The following is a 21,113-nucleotide window of genomic DNA, read 5'->3' on the forward strand; positions in this document are numbered from 1 at the left end:
GGAGATGCCCCTCCCCCCATGTGAGGATCTGTCACCTTCCTTCCATGGTGTCCCCCGTGCTATCATTTCCTTCTCTTTGTACCATCAGCATGGAAACATTTCACCTTCCTGCCCAATAACCTCCTGAACTCCGGGCAGATAGAAGACACAACCAATGCCGCGCTCTGCTCACCAATCACACATTTTTATTGGGCAAAAAAAGAAATGTTAGTAAAGCGATACAAGTCAGCGCGTCGTTTCCGGATGTCGGTCCCTGAAGAGCTGTGCAGACCTATGAAGAGCGATAAGAGGATCAAAGCGGCTTGGAGAGGGCGGAGTCACGGCTTAAATGCCTGGAAGGGAAGGAAGAAGAAGAAAGAGGTTATTTATAGCGGACCTTCCAACCAATAGAAGTAATTTTGCACCTGGCTCCTCCCCCTTCCTCCTACACAATTATATTTAACCCCTCCCCCTCTCACCCTCCAGGGATCGGAGCGATTTGTACGTTTCTGATATGAACCTGTTCATTCGGCGATGAGGTCGTCATTACTGAAGATAACAAGGTAACGCATGTATTGTTGTTTAACCAGCTGCAGACTCTGGGCGTGCTACACACGTCCACAAATATGTCATCATTGTACACAGGGAATGTGTAGCACGTCCAGTCCTTCTGCCCTGAGGCCAGGAACCCCCCCATCCCAGTACTCAGCAATTCAGCTCTGACTAATCACAGTGGCACTCAGGGTCGGATCTACCCTATCTGATCTGGGGGTGCAGTAAAAAAAAAAACGTTCCATCAAAGTCCCCCTTACATCAGATGTCCCCATCAGAGCGCCCTCTTACATCAGGTGTCCCCAGCAGAAATCCCCCTTACATCAGGTGTCCCCATCAGAGTGCCCTCTTGCATCAGGTGTCCCCATCAAAGATTCCCCTTACATCAGATGTCCCCATCAGAGTGCCCTCTTACATCAGGTGTTTCCATTAAAGTGCCTCTTTGATGGGGTCCTCTTCTGGCAGGTGTCCCCATTGAGGTCCCTCCTAACATCACAGTCTACAGCAGAGTCCATCTTAGGAGCCCTGCTTCACATCTGGGTCTCCATCCAAGCCCACCCTACATCCAGGTCCCCATCAGAGCTCCCCTTACTTCTAGGTCCCCATTAGAGTCCCCCCTTACATCAAGTGTCCCCATCAGAGTGCCCCGTTACATCAATGTCCTGATCGAGATTTCCTCTAGCACAGTCTACATTAGAGTCCATCTTAGGAGCCCCCCTTCACATCCATGTCTCCATCAGAACCACCTTTACTTCCAGGTCCTCATCAGAGTGCCCCCTTACATCAGGTGTCCCCATCAGAGTGCTCCTTACATCAGGTGTCCCCATCAGAGTGCCCCCTTACATCAGGTGTCATCAGAGTGCCCCCTTACATCAGATATCTACTTCAGATGTCCCCATCAGAGATCCCCCTTACATCACGTGTCCCCATCAAAGTGTTCCCTTACATCCGGTGTCCCCTTTAGAGTGCCCCCGTTCATCAGGTGTCTCCATCAGAGATCCGTCTTACATCAGGTGTCCCCATCAGAGTCCCCCTTACATCAGATGTCCTCATCAGGGTCCCCCCTAACATCAAAGTCCATCTTAGGAGCCCCCTTCACATCTGGGTCTCCATCCAAGCCCACCCTACATCCAGGTCCCCATCAGAGCTCCCCTTCTATGTCCCCATTAGAGTCCCCCTGTGCATCAGGTTCCCAATAAGATTCTCCCTTCCATCATATATCCCCATCAGAGTGCCCCCTTACATCAGGTGTCCCATCAGAGTGCCCCCTTACATCAGGATCCCAATCAGAGTGCCCCCCTTACATCAGGTGTCCCCATCATTGTGTCCCTTTACATCAGCTGTCCCCATCAGAGTGCCCCCCTTACATCAGCATCCCCATCAGAGTGCCCCCTTACATCAGGTGTCCCCATCAGAGTGCCCCCTTACATCAGCATCCCCATCAGAGTGCCCCCTTACATCAGATGTCCCCATCAGAGTGCCCCCTTACATCAGCTCTCTGCATCAGACTGGCTCATGGATCAGTGGATAAGGAGCTCTCAGAGACTTGGGAGGGGCACAGCTAAAATCTCGGGGGCACAGCCGACCCCAGCACCCCCCTAGATCCGGCCCTGGCGACACTGCCCAGTACACAGAACGTTCTGACAGCTGAACCAGTCAAAGAAAAATCAGCCTGCCACTAATTATCACCAATACAGAAAGGTACAAAGTAACATTGTTTCATTTTGTATCTTTCTGTTTATTCATCTGCAGATGATTCTTCTCTCTTTTTTTGTTCGTCTCTATCCTACTAACTAATAATATTTAAACGTCTTTTTATATATTTACAAGTTTCACATTTAAAAAAGCGCAAAGTTGAAGAAATAAAACCCGGAACCCTTTCCTTCATCTGTCAATCACTTTGCGATGCTTTGTAGCAGAATCGTCATTTTAGGGTCATTATAAACAGAAGAAATCCCGGAAATAAATGCGCACTTTTCATGCAGCAACGCTGTTTGTTTGTAAACGGACACCCATCAAACACAGAAACAGCGCGTTTGTTACGTTTACTGGTTTACGGGGAAAAAACTCATCCGGAAAACAATAGCTGAGGAGAGAAGGAGACGAAGGAGTTAATTCGGGCTGATTGGGGTCACTAAGGGTTAATAAGGGATAAACACAGGAACAGTTTTTGTAAAAAAAAAGGAAACAAAATTGTCCGGTTGCTTTTACCTGACATCCTTTACAGATCTAAGGTTCAGCCCATTGATCTGCAGATGAATGAACAGAAAGATACAAAAGTAACAATAGGTAACATTGTATCTTTGTATATTCTCAGTCTGGTGCTGTGTTGTTTATAAGCACAGAGTCAGACCGGCTGGCCACGCCTTCTCTGAGTATACAGGGGTACCTGCCGACCGCCTACCTGGAAATGTACGTCAGGATATAGTAGTGGAGTTCCGGGGTCTATGGCTGCAGCTGGATGCCACATTCCTGCAATTAGACTTTTCAGCAGCCGCTGCTCTTTCTCCTAAAAGTGATCCGAGCCGCTGAATAGCCGCTGGATCACTAACAGAAGTGACGGGAGGGGTCGCCCCCTTTCCTTCTACTGCTTTCCAGTGGTTCTTGGGCTTAGCTGGCACATCGGTGTTGCGGTGGCTGGTCATAGAGATGATCAAAGGAAAAATGGGCTCATCTCTATGACCTAGGAGGACCAGAGCAACGTCATGACGTCACTTCCATTTCCAGACTGGTGTAAACAAGGCCATTTTTTTTTGGAAAGCACTAGATCAACTTTTTTTTTTTTTAAATCTGATGCTTTCCAGCATAGAGGAGAGATGTGGGGTCTTATTCAGAGAGACTGGATGTGCTACACATGTCCTGTGTACAGTATATACTGGTAGAAGGGTCCCTGCTGCAGGACAGAGATTGGATATACTACACATGTCCTGTGTACAGTATACTGGGAGAGGGGTCCCTGTGGCAGGGCAGAGAGACTGGATGTGCTACACATGTCCTGTGTACAGTATACTGGTAGAGGGGTCCCTGTGGCAGGGCAGAGAGACTGGATGTGCTACACATGTCCTGTGTACAGTATATACTGGTAGAAGGGTCCCTGCTGCAGGACAGAGACTGGATATACTACACATGTCCTGTGTACAGTATACTGGGAGAGGGGTCCCTGCAGCAGGACAGAGAGACTGGATGTGCTACACATGTCCTGTGTACAATACACTGGGAGAGGGGTCCCAGCAGCAGGACAGAGAGACTGGATGTGCCTACACATGTCCTGTGTACAATACACTGGGAGAGAGGTCCCAGAGGCAGGACAGAGAGACTGGATATACTACACATGTCCTGTGTACAGTATACTGGGAGAGGGTCCCTGCAGCAGGACAGAGAGACTGGATGTGCTACACATGTCCTGTGTACAGTATACTGGGAGAGGGGTCCCTGTGGCAGGGCAGAGAGACTGGATGTGCTACACATGTCCTGTGTACAATACACTGGGAGAGGGGTCCCAGCAGCAGGACAGAGAGACTGGATGTGCTACACATGTCCTGTGTACAATACACTGGGAGAGGGGGTCCCAGCGGCAGGACAGAGAGACTGGATGTGCTACACATGTCCTGTGTACAATACACTGGGAGAGAGGTCCCAGAGGCAGGACAGAGAGACTGGATGTGCTACACATGTCCTGTGTACAGTATACTGGTAGAGGGGTCCCTGTGGCAGGGCAGAGAGACTGGATGTGCTACACATGTTCTGTGTACAATACACTGGGAGAGGGGTCCCAGCGGCAGACAGAGAGACTGGATGTGCTACACATGTCCTGTGTACAATGATAACATTTCCTGGGGCCTGTGTAGCACGCCCAAAGTCTGCAACTCGTTAAAAAATGTTTTGAACTTCTTTTGCCTTAACCTGCGGTTGACCCATAACCAGCCCACCATCTGTCCCTGTGCCTCTCAGGAAGGGAGGGGGTAGGGAATAAAGGATTGAGGAATACTTCTAATAAAAAAGGGGAACTCCGCGTCCAACTCTGATGAGCAAGTTTGCTACACCTGTCACCGGCCCCTTCCGGCCCCTCCCCCCACCATCATCCTGGAAGTTTTCTCAGCGATTTGATTTCTGTTTTTACCTGTAAAATCCTCCCCGACGAAGACACCAGAAAAGCTCTCAGACAGCTGCTGGGTGGCGCCATCCATTGTCCATTGTGGTGTATTGCCATGAATGTGCGCCTACAGTGCGCCACGCCCCCGCCATTGTTCCCGGGGTTGTCCAGCTCCCAGGGCGAGGATCCAGAACTGCGCCCCCCTCCCCCACTGTGCATGCATGTCATAGAATGGGGGTACCACTCTGCGTCCATTCTCTGCCCCTCCCCCACTGTGCATACATGTCATAGAATGTGGGTACCACTCTGCGTCCATTCTCAGCCCCCCTCCCCGCTGTACATACATGTCATAGAATGGGGGTACCACTCTGCGTCCATTCTCTGCCCCCTCCCCCACTGTGCATACATGTCAGAATGGGGTACCACTCTGCGTCCATTCTCTGCCCCCTCCCCCACTGTGCATACATGTCATAGAATGTGGGTACCACTCTGCGTCCATTCTCTGCCCCCCTCCCCCACTGTGCATACATGTCATAGAATGTGGGTACCACTCTGCGTCCATTCTCTGCCCCCCTCCCCACTGTGCATACATGTCATAGAATGGGGGTACCACTCTGCGTCCATTCTCTGCCCCTCCCCCACTGTGCATACATGTCAGAATGGGGTACCACTCTGCGTCCATTCTCTGCCCCCCTCCCCCACTGTGCATACATGTCATAGAATGGGGGTACCACTCTGCGTCCATTCTCTGCCCCCCTCCCCCCACTGTGCATACATGTCATAGAATGGGGGTACCACTCTGCGTCCATTCTCTGCCCCCTCCCCCACTGTGCATACATGTCATAGAATGGGGGTACCACTCTGCGTCCATTCTCAGCCCCCCTCCCCCGCTGTACATACATGTCATAGAATGGGGTACCACTCTGCGTCCATTCTCAGCCCCCCTCCCCCGCTGTACATACATGTCATAGAATGGGGGTACCACTCTGCGTCCATTCTCTGCCCCCTCCCCCACTGTACATACATGTCATAGAATGGGGGTACCACTCTGCGTCCATTCTCAGCCCCCCTCCCGCTGTACATACATGTCATAGAATGGGGGTACCACTCTGCGTCCATTCTCAGCCCCCCTCCCCCGCTGTACATACATGTCATAGAATGGGGGTACCACTCTGCGTCCATTCTCTGCCCCCTCCCCCACTGTGCATACATGTCATAGAATGGGGGTACCACTCTGCGTCCATTCTCAGCCCCCCTCCCCCGCTGTACATACATGTCATAGAATGTGGGTACCACTCTGCGTCCATTCTCTGCCCCCTCCCCCACTGTGCATACATGTCATAGAATGGGGGTACCACTCTGCGTCCATTCTCAGCCCCCCCTCCCCCGCTGTACATACATGTCATAGAATGGGGGTACCACTCTGCGTCCATTCTCAGCCCCCCTCCCCACTGTGCATACATGTCATAGAATGGGGGTACCACTCTGCGTCCATTCTCAGCCCCCCTCCCCGCTGTACATACATGTCATAGAATGGGGGTACCACTCTGCGTCCATTCTCTGCCCCCCTCCCCCGCTGTACATACATGTCATAGAATGTGGGTACCACTCTGCGTCCATTCTCTGCCCCCCTCCCCCGCTGTACATACATGTCATAGAATGTGGGTACCACACTCTGCGTCCATTCTCTGCCCCCTCCCCCGCTGTACATACATGTCATAGAATGGGGGTACCACTCTGCGTCCATTCTCAGCCCCCCTCCCCCGCTGTACATACATGTCATAGAATGGGGGTACCACTCTGCGTCCATTCTCAGCCCCCCTCCCCCGCTGTACATACATGTCATAGAATGGGGGTACCACTCTGCGTCCATTCTCAGCCCCCTTGCCTCCCTGTGCCCGGGGCACCTCCCCCTTCTGCCCCCCCCCCCTTGTCCCGGCCCTGATTGCTCATCACAACACAGCAGCAGATTTCTCCAGCATTGGGCCCCGCCTGGGTTTTCACGCTTTCACCACCAATGAATGGGCGGCCTAATCCAACGTGGGAACCCAGGAGAGGACTCTGATGTAAGAGGGACATATATAGGGGGACTCTGATGGAGGCTCTGATGTAAGGGGGACATATATAGGGGGACTCTGATGGAGGCTCTGATGTAAGGGGGACATATATAGGGGGACTCTGATGATGTTTGTATCAGCCATCAATGTTAGTGAAATGTACGGTGTGGCCCCGTCTCTGCACAGCTTGGTGCCTCAGGCCCCCCGCATGTTCCCTGGATCCTCGGACTTCCTGTTGTGACCGCGGGACAGGAAGTGAAGGGGAATCTCCTGACCGGGGATACAGCCCCTCCCCTCCCCCCAGCCCTGGGTTGTACAGTAAGTAGTAGGTAGGGATGTATGAAGGGATCATTCTACTAGACAATGAAATATCACTCCGAGGGGGAGGGGCAGAATTTCTGGATGCCCCCCCTCCCATCCCCGGGAATATCACACATAGAACCCGGATTACCTGTCCATCAGTGGCGATACAATTGGTCAGGTGGCAAGTCAAATGATCCTGCACCCGCACATTTCTGCGGAGAGAGAAGAGGAGAGGAGGGAAGGGAAGGGGAAGGGGGGAGGGGAGGGAAGAGAAGAGACGAGAAGAGGAGAGAAGAGAAGAGAGAAGAGGAGAGAAGAGAAGGAGAGGAGAGAAGAGACGAGATGAGACCAGAAGAGAAGAGAAGGGATGGGAAGAGAAGAGAAGAGAAGAGAGGAGAGGAGAGAAGAGAAGAGAAGAGAAGAGAGGAGAGGAGAGAAGAGAAGAGAAGGGATGGGAAGAGAAGAGAGGAGAGGAGAGAAGAGAAGAGTGGGATTAGTACAGTGACCGGCGTGTCAGAAGATGGCGCAGATGACCCCACAGACAGGAGACATGACGCCTCTATTTATAGAAGATGTACAGCTATTCGTCCAGCAAAGTCTCATGTACATTCGTTCTGGGCGAGTTGGTTGTGAGAATGGGGCAGAATCGGGGGGTTTCTTCTGGTCGTAGCTTTTACCCCCTTACTGCCCCCACAGTATGAATAAATGGGCGGAGTGGTGGACCTCTGTTTCTGGAGTGCCGTGTAGACACATGACCTCAGAGACAGCCCTCTGGGGGCCAGGTCACCCGTTCATGTGTGTGAATGGAGCCATCCTCGGACACTGTGTACAGAGCCCATCCGACAGGCACTGTACCTGACCCTGCCGGCTTCTGCTGCTCCCTTCACCAGCATTGACAGGAAGGAGCTGCCATATACAGTACAGTGATGGCAGAATACATGACAGCCGGGTCCCGCCAAAGTTGGGAAAAGATTGGGCGTTCAGATGAAGGCCTGGACAAGCAATGTTCTGTGTGAACCTGTGTTCACACCAAGGACTCATCACTACCAACCATCATCACCACTACATGGGATCATCATCTCCAGTCCATGGGATCATCATCAACCAGTCTATGGGATCATCATCATCACCACTCCATGGGATCGTCATCACCAGTCCATGGGATCATCACCATCACCAATCCATGGGATCATCATCACCAGTCCATGGGATCATCATCACCATCACCACTCCATGGGATCATCATCACCAGTCCATGGGATCATCATCACCAGTCTATGGGATCATCACCATCACCAATCCATGGGATCATCATCACCAGTCCATGGGATCATCATCACCAGTCTATGGGATTATCCTCATCCTCACCAGTCTATGGGATCATCATCATCACCATCACCAGTCTATGGGATCATCATCACCTGTCCATGGGATCATCACCATCACCAGTCCATGGGATCATCACCAGTCTATGGGATCATCATCACCTGTCCATGGGATCATCACCATCACCAGTCCCATGGGATCATCACCATCACCACTCCATGGGATCATCATCACCAGTCCATGGGATCATCACCATCACCAGTCTATGGGATCATCATCACCTGTCCATCGGATCATCACCATCACCACTCCATGGGATCATCATCACCAGTCTATGGGATCATCATCACCAGTCCATGGGATCATCATCACCAGTTCTATGGGATCACCATCACCAGTCTATGGGATCATCATCACCTGTCCATCGGATCATCACCATCACCAGTCCATGGGATCATCATCACCAATCCATGGGATCATCATCACCAGTCTATGGGATTATCCTCATCCTCACCAGTCTATGGGCTCATCCTCATCCTCACCAGTCTATGGGATTATTATGTCCAGCCCTCCTGTAATACGTTGCTATCAGCACTGACCATTCATACTCTCTTAGCGCTCATTTCTATATTTTATATTCATAAGAACATTCGTCCCCAAGAGAAGACACCCGAAGAACATTCAGTTCCCCCATCCTCAGTCGCTGGATTCCTCGTACAGAACGAATGTACATGCCGGACCACCAGACTGATAGTTCTGGAGATTCTTTTATAAATAAACCCCAAAGTGTCATCTCCAATACCGTACCCTGCAAGGCTTCCTTATTGGCCATCGGCAGCACGGGAGATTATCCCGGGTTTCCCTTATGCGGCTCTCACTGGGTCCTGCTGGGGCCATCAGATCTCTGGAGTCCATCGACTTCTTCTACAGAATCAAACAAAGATTTATAATTCAGCGGAGATATGGAAAGGAACGGGACCGGCTATTCTTCTACAATGAGAATCATCACTTTTAAAAGGAAAATTACAGAACGCGTCCTCCAACCCCTCCCCCTCCATAGATATACACTTTTTCAAAAGTATTGGCCCCGCCCTCCATATCATGTGATTCAGGTGTTCCAATCCCCTCCATATCATGTGATTCAGGCATTTCAAATCCCCTCCATATCATGTGATTCAGGTGTTCCAATCCCCTCCATATCATGTGATTCAGGTGTTCCAATCCCCTCCATATCATGTGATTCAGGTGTTCCAATCCCCTCCCAATCATGTGATTCAGGTGCTCCAATCCCCTCCAATCATGTGATTCAGGTGTTCCAATCCCCTCCCAATCATGTGATTCAGGTGTTCCAATCCCCTCCCAATCATGTGATTCAGGTGTTCCAATCCCCTCCGTATCATGTGATTCAGGTGTTCCAATCCCCTCCATATCATGTGATTCAGGTGTTCCACTCCCCTCTATATCATGTGATTCAGGTGTTCCAATCCCCTCCATCTCATGTGATTCAGGTGTTCCAATCCCCTCCATATCATGTGATTCAGGTGTTCAAATCCCCTCCATATCATGTGATTCAGGTGTTCCAATCCCCTCCCAATCATGTGATTCAGGTGTTCCAATCCCCTCCATATCATGTGACTCAGGTGTTCCAATCCCCTCCATATCATGTAATTCAGGTGCTCCAATCCCCTCCATATCATGTAATTCAGGTGCTCCAATCCCCTCCATATCATGTGATTCAGGTGCTCTAATCCCCTCCATGGACACAGGTGTATACAATCAAGCCCCTAGGCATGCAGACGGCTTCTACAAACATTGGTGAAAGAATGGGTCGCTCTCAGGAGCTCAGTGACTCCAAGCGTGGTCCCGTGATAGGTGGCCACCTGGGCAATAAGTCCATCCGTGACATTTCCTGGCTGCTAAATATTCCACGCTCCACTGTTAGTGGGATTATAACAAAGTGGAAGCAACTGGGAACAACAGCCACTCAGCCACTAAGTGGTAGGCCACGTCACATGACAGGGCGGGGTCAGCGCATGCTGAAGCGTACAGTGCGCAGAAGTCACCAACTGTCTGCAGAGTCAATAGCTAAAGACCTCCAAACTTGGTGTGGCCTTCAGATGAGCCCAACAACAGTGCGTAGAGAGCTTCATGGAATGGGTTTCCATGGCCGAGCAGCTGCATCCAAGCCTTCCATCACCAAGTGCAATGCAAAGCGTCGGATGCCGCGGTGTAAAGCATGCCGCCACTGGACTCTAGAGCAGGGGAGACATGTTCTCTGGAGGGACCAATCACGCTTCTCTGGCCAACAGATGGACGTGTCTGGGTTTGGTGGTGGCCAGGAGAACGGTACTCGCCTGACTGCATTGTGCCACGTTTAAAGTTTGGTGGAGGAGGGATTATGGTGTGGGGGTGTTCTTCAGGGGTTGGGCTTGGCCCCCTAGTTCTAGTGAAGGGAACTCTTAAGGCGACATTTTGGACAATTTCATACTCCCAACTTTGTGGGAGGAGTTTGGGGATGGCCCCTTCCTGTTCCAACATGACTGCCCCCCAGTGCACAAAGCAAGGTCCATAAAGACATGGAGGAGCCAGTTTGGGGTGGAGGAACTTGACTGTCCTGCACAGAGTCCTGACCTCAACCCCATAGAACACCTTTGGGATGAATTAGAGCGGAGACTGCGAGCCAGGCCCCCTCCCCCGACATCAGTGCCTGACCTGACAAATGTGCTTCTGGAAGAATGGTCCAACCTTCCCATAGACACCCTCCTAAACCTTGTGGACGGCCTTCCCAGAAGAGTTGAAGCTGTTATAGCTGCAAAGGGCGGGGCCAACTCAATATTGAACCCTACGGACTAAGACTGGGGGGCCATTAAAGGTCATGTGCATGGAAAGGGCGGGGCCAACTCAATATTGAACCCTACGGACTAAGACTGGGAGGCCAATAAAGTTCATGTGCATGGAAAGGGCGGGGCCAACTCAATATTGAACCCTACGGACTAAGACTGGGAGGCCATTAAAGGTCATGTGCGTGGAAAGGGCGGGGCCAACTCAATATTGAACCCTACGGACTAAGACTGGGGGGGCCATTACAGGTCATGTGTGTGGAAAGGGCGGGGCCAACTCAATATTGAACCCTACGGACTAAGACTGGGGGGCCATTAAAAGTCATGTGCGTGGAAAGGGCGGGGCCAACTCAATATTGAACCCTATGGACTAAGACTGGGGGGCCATTAAAGGTCATGTGCGTGGAAAGGGCGGGGCCAACTCAATATTGAACCCTACGGACTAAGACTGGGGGGCCATTAAAGGTCATGTGTGTGGAAAGGCCGGGCCCCAATACTTGGGGCAATATGGTGTATATCTATCATTACCTTGAACAGAATGATATTTCCATCAATTTGCGGCACGGTGATCACCGCACACGCATGGATGGCAGGGGGAGGGGTCATAAGGAGTAATGGCCAGCATGTCAAAACCCCACCTCCAGTCTGGCCCAAGAACGCGCCTCCAATGGACACAATGACGGGAATCTACAAAGACTAGGGCAGCTGTGCACGGCAACCAATCAGCTTCTATCTTTCATTTTCAAAGCTTAACTGAACAATCTGAAGCTAGAAGCTGATTGGTTGCTCTGCATAGCTGCTCCAGCCTTGGTAGATCCCGCTCATTGCTGATCTGTAGGTTTTGGTGCTCAGCTGGAGGTGTATAGCCCGCCGCTCCCATCGTTCTCCATCTAAATATACACGAAAAGCATCCAATCCATCCAACTACATCACAAATGATACAATACGATTGGAACAATCAGAATCTGCTGTAACCATAGATACCAGACATACACCTGACCTCCGGACATTGGGGGCGTGGTTTACCGACATTCCCATGATGGCATCACAAAGCGTCCGTACTCAACGCATTGCATCACAATACCACTTCCTCGGGGGCGGTGCTTGTGGTTGTCATGGTCTTAATACAAACATGCTGTCATCTGGGCAACTTTATACAGTCATGGCCGAAATTGTTGGCACCCTTGATATTTCTCCAGGAAATCATGTATTTCTCACGAAACGTATTGCATTAACACATGTTTTGCTATACACATGTTTATTCCCTTTGTGTGTATTGGGACAAAACAAAAAAAGGGAGGAAAGAAAGCAAATTCGACATAATGTCACACAAACCTCCAAAAATGGGCTGGACAAAAGTATTGGCACCCTTTCACAACTGCGGATAAATAAGAATGTTACAAGCATGTGATGCTCCTGTAAACTCACCTGGGGCAAGTAACAGGTGTGGGCAATATAGAAATCACACCTGAAAGCAGATAAAAAGGAGAGACGTTCACTTAACCTTTGCATTGTGTGTCTGTCTGTGCCACACTAAGCATGGACAACAGAAAGAGGAGACGAGAACTGTCTGAGGACCTGAGAACCAAAATTGTGGCAAAATATCAACAATCTCAAGGTTACAAGTCCATCTCCAGAGAACTAGATTTGCCTTTGTCCACAGTGCGCAACATTATCAAGAAGTTTGCAACCCATGGCACTGTAGCTAATCTCCCTGGTCGTGGACGGATGAGGAAAATTGATGAAAGATTGCAACGCAGAATAGTCCGGATGGTGGATAAGCAGCCCCAAACATGTTCCAAAGACATTCAAGCTGTCCTGCAGGCTCAGGGAGCATCAGTGTCAGCGCGAACTATCCGTCGACATTTAAATGAAATGAAACGCTATGGCAGGAGACCCAGGAGGACCCCACTGCTGACACAGAGACATAAAAAAGCAAGACTACAGTTTGCCAAAATGTACTTGAGTAAGCCAAAAGCCTTCTGGGAAAACGTCTTGTGGACAGATGAGACCAAGATAGAGCTTTTCGGTAAAGCACATCATTCTACTGTTTACCGAAAACGGAATGAGGCCTACAAAGAACAAAACACAGTACCTACGGTAAAATATGGTGGAGGTTCAATGATGTTTTGGGGTTGTTTTGCTGCCTCTGGCACTGGGTGCCTTGACTGTGTGCAAGGCATCATGAAATCTGAGGATTACCAAAGGATTTTGGGTCGCACTGTAGGGCCCAGTGTCAGAAAGCTGGGTTTGCGTCCAAGATCCTGGGTCTTCCAGCAGGACAATGACCCCAAACATACGTCAAAAAGCACTCAGAAATGGATGGCAAAGAAGCGCTGGAGAGTTCTGAAGTGGCCAGCAATGAGCCCAGATCTAAATCCCATTGAACACCTGTGGAGAGATCTTAAAATTGCTGTTGGGAAAAGGTGTCCTTCCAATAAGAGAGACCTGGAGCTGTTTGCAAAGGAAGAGTGGTCCAAAATTCCGGGTGAGAGGTGTCAGAAGCTTATTGATGGTTATAGGAAGCGACTGATTTCAGTTATGTTTTCCAAAGGGTGTGCAACCAAATATTAAGTTAAGGGTGCCAATACTTTTGTCCAGCCCATTTTTGGGGTTTTGTGTGACATTATGTCATATTTGCTTTTCTGCCTCTGTTTTATATTTGTTCCAATACATACAAAGGGAATAAACATGTGTATAGCAAAACATGTGTTAATGCAATACCTTTTTTGTGTGAAATACTTGATTTTCAGGAAAAATATCAAGGGTGCCAACAATTTCGGCCATGACTGTATACAAAAAAGCCCCTCCCCCTTCCATTCACAATTAACCCTTCAATCTCCCAACATCGTTGAATCCCTCCACTGGAAGAAATGTTACAATCAATCTGTATGGCAAAGGCAACTTCCCCCAACTTCATGAAAATATTACCCCGGGTGGGGTGGGGGAGGTCCAAACACCTAAAGCTTCTGGGTCCATCCCATTGTCCGGTCCGGTACTGAGCATTCTGCTTCTGGTGAGAGTACTCTGCTGACCACAGCGGGTCCCTGGCACTCCAGTCCCTCCATTCACTAAGCAACTTGTGTTACGTTCAACGAATGTAAGGCACCCTGTGATTGGAGAAGGGTTGGAAAGAACATCACAATCTCCCCGCCTCCAATCACAGAACACCTTGCCTTCACTGAAAATAATCCAAGATATTTACTGAATGGAGGGGCTGGAGTGCGGGTCACCCGCTGTGGCCTGAGTGCTGTCCCGGGAATCAGACATTCAGCACCGGACCTGTAGAACTGAATATACTGTATGGGGGGGGAGGGGAGGGGTACATGACGCCGCAGTCCAGACACACGGGACACATTCTATTAGCGTGGATGGATTTTAACAGCAAGAAAAATCAGCTTCATACGTCAGGAGAAGCCGGATGACACCCACAAGAGACAGGAAATGAATACACATAAGAGGATCTGCTAGAGAACAATATCACACGTCAGCTCCCTCTAGTGGCCATAATGTTGTATTTCCTGAAATGCCTCAATCTGGAAAATAACCCATTTTGGCCACTAGATGGAGCTGATGATCATAAGAAATACAACATTGTTATTATATATACGGGACGGATACGTATCCATACATCGTCCTCGGTATACGTCTGCAGACATGGTATATATACGGGACAGATACGTATCCATACATCGTCCTCGGTATACGTCTGCAGACATGGTATATATACGGGACAGATACGTATCCATACATCGTCCTCGGTATACGTCTGCAGACATCGTATATATACAGGACAGATACGTATCCATACATCGTCCTCGGTATACGTCTGCAGACATTGTATATATACGGGACAGATACGTATCCATACATCGTCCTCGGTATACGTCTGCAGACATCGTATATATACAGGACAGATACGTATCCATACATTGTCCTCGGTATACGTCTGCAGACATGGTATATATACGGGACAGATACGTATCCATACATCGTCCTCGGTATACGTCTGCAGACATCGTATATATACGGGACGGATACGTATCCATACATCGTCCTCGGTATACGTCTGCAGACATCGTATATATACAGGACAGATACGTATCCATACATCGTCCTCGGTATACATCTGCAGACATGGTATATATATACGGGACAGATACGTATCCATACATGGTCCTCGGTATACGTCTGCAGACATGGTATATATACGGGACGGATACGTATCCATACACCGTCCTCGGTATATGTCTGCAGACATCGTATATATACGGGACAGATACGTATCCATACATCGTCCTCGGTATACGTCTGCAGACATCGTATATATACGGGACAGATACGTATCCATACATCGTCCTCGGTATACGTCTGCAGGACATCGTATATATACGGGACGGATACGTATCCATACATCGTCCTCGGTATACGTCTGCAGACATGGTATATATATACGGGACAGATACGTATCCATACATCGTCCTCGGTATACGTCTGCAGACATCGTATATATACGGGACAGATACGTATCCATACATCGTCCTCGGTATACGTCTGCAGACATCGTATATATACGGGACAGATACGTATCCATACATCGTCCTCGGTATACGTCTGCAGACATGGTATATATACGGGACAGATACGTATCCATACATCGTCCTCGGTATACGTCTGCAGACATCATATATATATACGGGACAGATACGTATCCATACATCGTCCTCGGTATACGTCTGCAGACATCGTATATATACGGGACAGATACGTATCCATACATCGTCCTCGGTATACGTCTGCAGACATCATATATATATACGGGACAGATACGTATCCATACATCGTCCTCGGTATACGTCTGCAGACATGGTATATATACAGGACAGATACGTATCCATACATCGTCCTCGGTATACGTCTGCAGACATGGTATATATATACGGGACAGATACGTATCCATACATCGTCCTCGGTATACGTCTGCAGACATCATATATATATACGGGACAGATACGTATCCATACATCGTCCTCGGTATACGTCTGCAGACATGGTATATATACGGGACAGATACGTATCCATACATCGTCCTCGGTATACGTCTGCGGACATTGCTCGGTGATATGTAGGAATTGATGTGTATGGACATGTCTGGTTGGACAGCTGTGTCTATAGAACAGCGGTTCTCAACCTGGGGGTCGCGACCCCTTTGGGGGTCGAACGACGCTTCCACAGGGGTCGCCTAAGACCATCGGAAAACACATATTTCCGATGGTCTTAGGAACCGAGACACCGCTCCTCGCCCCCGCCGCCGCCACCGCCGTCTCCAGGTGAGGGCGGGATGACATGCCGCCCCTGTCATCTGGACACACCTCGAGATCAATCCTCGCCTGTGATTGGCCGCCGGCACTGTAGCTCAGGAGAGGCACACAGGCGGCCAATCACAAGGAGGTGGAGCTTGGAGAGGAGGAGCCGAGCGGCACCGTGAAGATCGAGCGAGTGAAGAGGAGGAGAGCGGCCGGAGAAGGAAGACATCTGACAGGTAAGTGTCGGTACCATGGGAGAGGGAGGGAGCGAGCGAACCCAGGCTGGAGCAGGGGTCTGCAAGGTAAGTATCATTGGTGTCAGTGGGAATAGTGCCCCATCATTGGTGTCACTAATGCCAATGATGGGGCACTATTCCTCCCACTGACACCAACGATGGGACACTATTCCTCCCACTGACACCAACGATGGGACACTATTCCTCCCACTGACACCAACGATGGGACACTATTCCTCCCACTGACACCAACGATGGGACACTATTCCTCCCACTGACACCAACGATGGGGCACTATTCCTCCCCCAAATGACACCAACGATGGGGCACTATTCCTCCCCCACTGACACCAAGGATGGGGCACGATTCCTCCCCCCACTGACACCAAGGATGGGGCACTATTCCTCCCCCCACTGACACCAAGGATGGGGCACTATTCCTCCCCCCACTGACACCAAGGATGGGGCACTATTCCTCCCCCCACTGACACCTATGATGGGGCACTATTCCCCCCACTGACACCTATGATGGGGCACTATTCCCCCCACTGACACCAATGATGGGGCACTATTCCCCCCACTGACACCTATGATGGGGCACTATTCCTCCCCCCACTGACACCAATGATGGGGCACTATTCCTCCCACTGACAGCAATGATGGGGCACTATTCCTCCCACTGACACCAATGATGAGGCACTATTCCTCCCACTGACACCGATGATGGGGCACTATTCCTCCCACTGACACCAATGATGAGGCACTATTCCTCCACTGACACCAATGATGGGGCACTATTCCTCCCACTGACACCAATGATGAGGCACTATTCCTCCCACTGACACCGATGAAGGGGCACTATTCCTCCCACTGACACCAATGACGGGGCACTATTCCTCCCACTGATACCAATGACGGGGCACTATTCCTCCCACTGACACCAATGACGGGGCACTATTCCTCCCACTGATACCAATGACGGGGCACTATTCCTCCCACTGACACCTATGATGGGGCACTATTCCCCCCACTGACACCAATGATGGGGCACTATTCCTCCCCCCACTGACACCAATGATGGGGCACTATTCCTGCTCCCACTGACACCTATGATGGGACACTATTCCTCCCACTGATACCGATGATGAGGCACTATTCCTCCCACTGACACCGATGATGGGGCACTATTCCTCCCACTGACACCGATGATGGGGCACTATTCCTCCCACTGACACCGATGATGGGGCACTATTCCTCCCACTGACACCGATGATGGAGCACTATTCCTCCCACTGACACCGATGACGGGGCACTATTCCTCCCACTGACACCAATGACGGGGCACGATTCCTCCCACTGACACCAATGACGGGGCACGATTCCTCCCACTGACACCAATGAAGGGGGCACTATTCCTCCCACTGACACCAATGACGGGGCACTATTCCTCCCACTGACACCAATGACGGGGCACTATTCCTCCCACTGACACCAATGACGGGGCACTATTCCTCCCACTGACACCAATGACGGGGCACTATTCCTCCCACTGATACCAATGATGGGGCACTATTCCTCCCACTGACACCAATGATGGGGCACTATTCCTCCCACTGACACCAATGACGGGGCACTATTCCTCCCACTGATACCAATGATGGGGCACTATTCCTCCCAATGACACCAATGATGGGGCACTATTCCTCCCACTGACACCAATGATGGGGCACTATTCCTCCCACTGACACCAATGATGGGGCACTATTCCTCCCAATGACACCAATGACGTGGCACTATTCCTCCTACTGCAAAATTACAGTTATGAAGTAGCAACGAAAATAATTTTATGGTTGGGGGTCACCACAACATGAGGAACTGTATTAAGGGGTCGCGGCGCTAGAAAGGTTGAGAACCACTGCTATAGAAGGTCTTCTGATGGACGGAATGTTCCTGGATGTGTAGAGCCCTCACACCGTACAATCCCTCCCGGGAACTCACCTCTCCTCCATCCTGGGACACCCTCCGCTCACCGTTAGATGGGGTCACCAGCAGCCCAACGACAACGAGACCCCCCAAGATCAGCAGAGTCCTCATAACCAACCCGCAGCCCGATCCTCACTACAGCAAAGACGTTGTACAATGTGGGACCCCCGCCCTCCGTCTGCTTCACCGTGCTGATTGCACTTCTTATATATCCCTGTTCCCCTCCCCCTCCCCTCTTCCTGGGACTGGCCGGCTGCAGGATCCAAACCCACAGATGAGCCAACATCCTTCCCTATTCTACCTTCACATTGTCTTGTCTTTTAGTATTTCATTGTTTTCTATGAATGTATTATTCCTGGTATTTCTATACGGGGCTCCCGCCTAGGTGGGCGCTATAGTTGTAGATCCATTTCTCAGTGGGATCGGTGGATCCGGGTTTGGTTCTTGCTGGTTGTTCTGGGTTCTGTAGCTGCACGCTCGCCTACGTTCTCTTGGATTCTAGTGAGGTCTGGAACATAGCGGTCTGGAGGGGGCAGAGACCCCAAGCTGAATACATACAGCCTCAGCCAAGAGTGACCAGCAGGGGGCCACAATCACCAGGCCAGGCTTGTGGGGAAGAGGTCCCTGTCTACATTGGTATGGGGGACACTGTCCCAACGCTGAGGGTACGTGGCCTGGTAAGACGCAGGGAGGGGGGCACTCATTAGTCCCCCCCCCCTTTACTGGCCTGCCAGGTCTGTGCTTGGATCAAGGGTCTGAAAGGAATTTAGGGGGGACCCTACACTGTTTTCCCCCATTTGTGGGAGGTGAGGTTCCCCTTCAAATCCTATCTGGCCTGGTATGGCTGTTAGGGGGAACCCCATGCATGTTAAAAATAAATGTAAACTGTGGGGCCCCTCCTATCCTTCCTACCAGATCTAAGGGTCTGGTAAGGATTAAGCGGGAGGGGGGGCCCCTACGCGGTCAGTCGTGCTGCAGCAGGTTCAATACAGTGTACAGATGTGCAACTTTGGAAGGGATTTAAGGGGACCCCCCCCCAGGCATGATATTTAAAGGAATGTTTTTTTTTTACTTTAAGCAGTGAAAAATGACTGCCCCTTTAAAAACGGTACTTTTTGAAAATAAATATTTCACTGATTCCTGTCCCTCAGGGCGGTCCCCGAGTCCCCATTCCCCTTTTATGGCCAATACCTTGCCCAGAAGCCTTCCAAATGGGCACCTTTGAATGTACAAGTTCGAGTCCCATAGACTTGCATTGAGTTTGATGCTGGCGGTTGAACTTTCGTGAAGGTTGGAATGTTCGATCTCCAGCCGAGCACGGGGGGGCTTCTGCCCATCACTAGTATGGACCCTGCGTTCCCGTTTAATCTGCGGAGCTGTTAGTGTTCATTTACCCCGTAGAGTCGCTTTGTGCGTCGCCCACAAAATATCTGGGGTCACCGCGTCAGTCATGTTGCATCGGAAATATTCTACTACGTGCCGCTCGACTTCAGTGCAAAGGACGGTCCTCGCAGGGAGCATTTATTAATGTTATGGAACCGATCGTATGATCAGACCGAGCTGTACCCCGAATGGAGGGAGGAGCAAACCAGGGGCGGGCTGACAACTCATGGGGCCCCCGGGCAATAGGGGATCATGGGGCCCCTGTGTCCTCGCCCACACTCAAAAAAGCCTATGAAAGAGGTACCAGGGGCATCTCATGGGGCCCCCTACTGACCCCGGGCCCTTGGGCAGTGCCTGAGTTCCCGAATGGTCAGTCCGCCCCTGGAGCAAACATGGTCTATCCTGGAATACAATTGGTGGGGATGGGAGAAGCGGGTATAATCGCTCATAGTTGGGGGTTTCTCCCACCGGCCATCAATGAGCCCAAGAGGGGGGGATGGGAGAAGCGGGTATAATCGCTCATAGTTGGGTGTTTCTCCCGCCAGCCATCAATGAGCCCAAGAGGGGGGATGGGAGAAGCGGGTATAATCGCTCATAGTTGGGTGTTTCTCCCGCCAGGCATCAATGAGCCCAGGAGGGGGGATGGGAGAAGCGGGTATAATCTCTCATAGTTGGGTGTTTCTCCTGCCGGCCATCAATGAGCCCAAGAGGGGGGATGGGAGAAGCGGGTATAATCGCTCATAGTTGGGTGTTTCTCCCGCCGGGCATCAATGAGCCCAAGAGGGGGGGATGGGAGAAGCGGGTATAATCGCTCATAGTTGGGTGTTTCTCCCGCCGGGCATCAATGAGCCCAAGAGGGGGGATGGGAGAAGCGGGTATAATCTCTCATGGTTGGGTGTTTCTCCCGCCGGGCATCAATGAGCCCAAGAGGGGGGATGGGAGAAGCGGGTATAATCGCTCATAGTTGGGTGTTTCTCCCGCCGGGCATCAATGAGCCCAGGAGGGGGGATGGGAGAAGCGGGTATAATCTCTCATGGTTGGGTGTTTCTCCCGCCG

The 21,113-nt window shown here is 50.8% G+C and overlaps 1 long non-coding RNA gene across 1 annotated transcript; it reads right to left on the reverse strand.

Annotated features, from left to right (window-relative positions):
- Positions 1 to 163: 163 nt before the first annotated feature.
- Positions 164 to 18,865, reverse strand: LOC149430706 (uncharacterized). Its single transcript, XR_016309472.1, has 4 exons — positions 18,690 to 18,865; positions 9,118 to 9,234; positions 7,133 to 7,196; positions 164 to 332 (listed from the first exon to the last, which is right to left on the reverse strand). It is a non-coding gene; the product is annotated as an uncharacterized LOC149430706 (long non-coding RNA).
- Positions 18,866 to 21,113: the final 2,248 nt, after the last annotated feature.

The sequence above is a fragment of the Staurois parvus genome, unplaced genomic scaffold (assembly GCF_062004578.1).
Source record: "Staurois parvus isolate SC_StPar_1 unplaced genomic scaffold, SC_StPar_1.0 ptg002512l, whole genome shotgun sequence".
Classification (NCBI taxonomy): Eukaryota; Metazoa; Chordata; class Amphibia; order Anura; family Ranidae; genus Staurois; species Staurois parvus.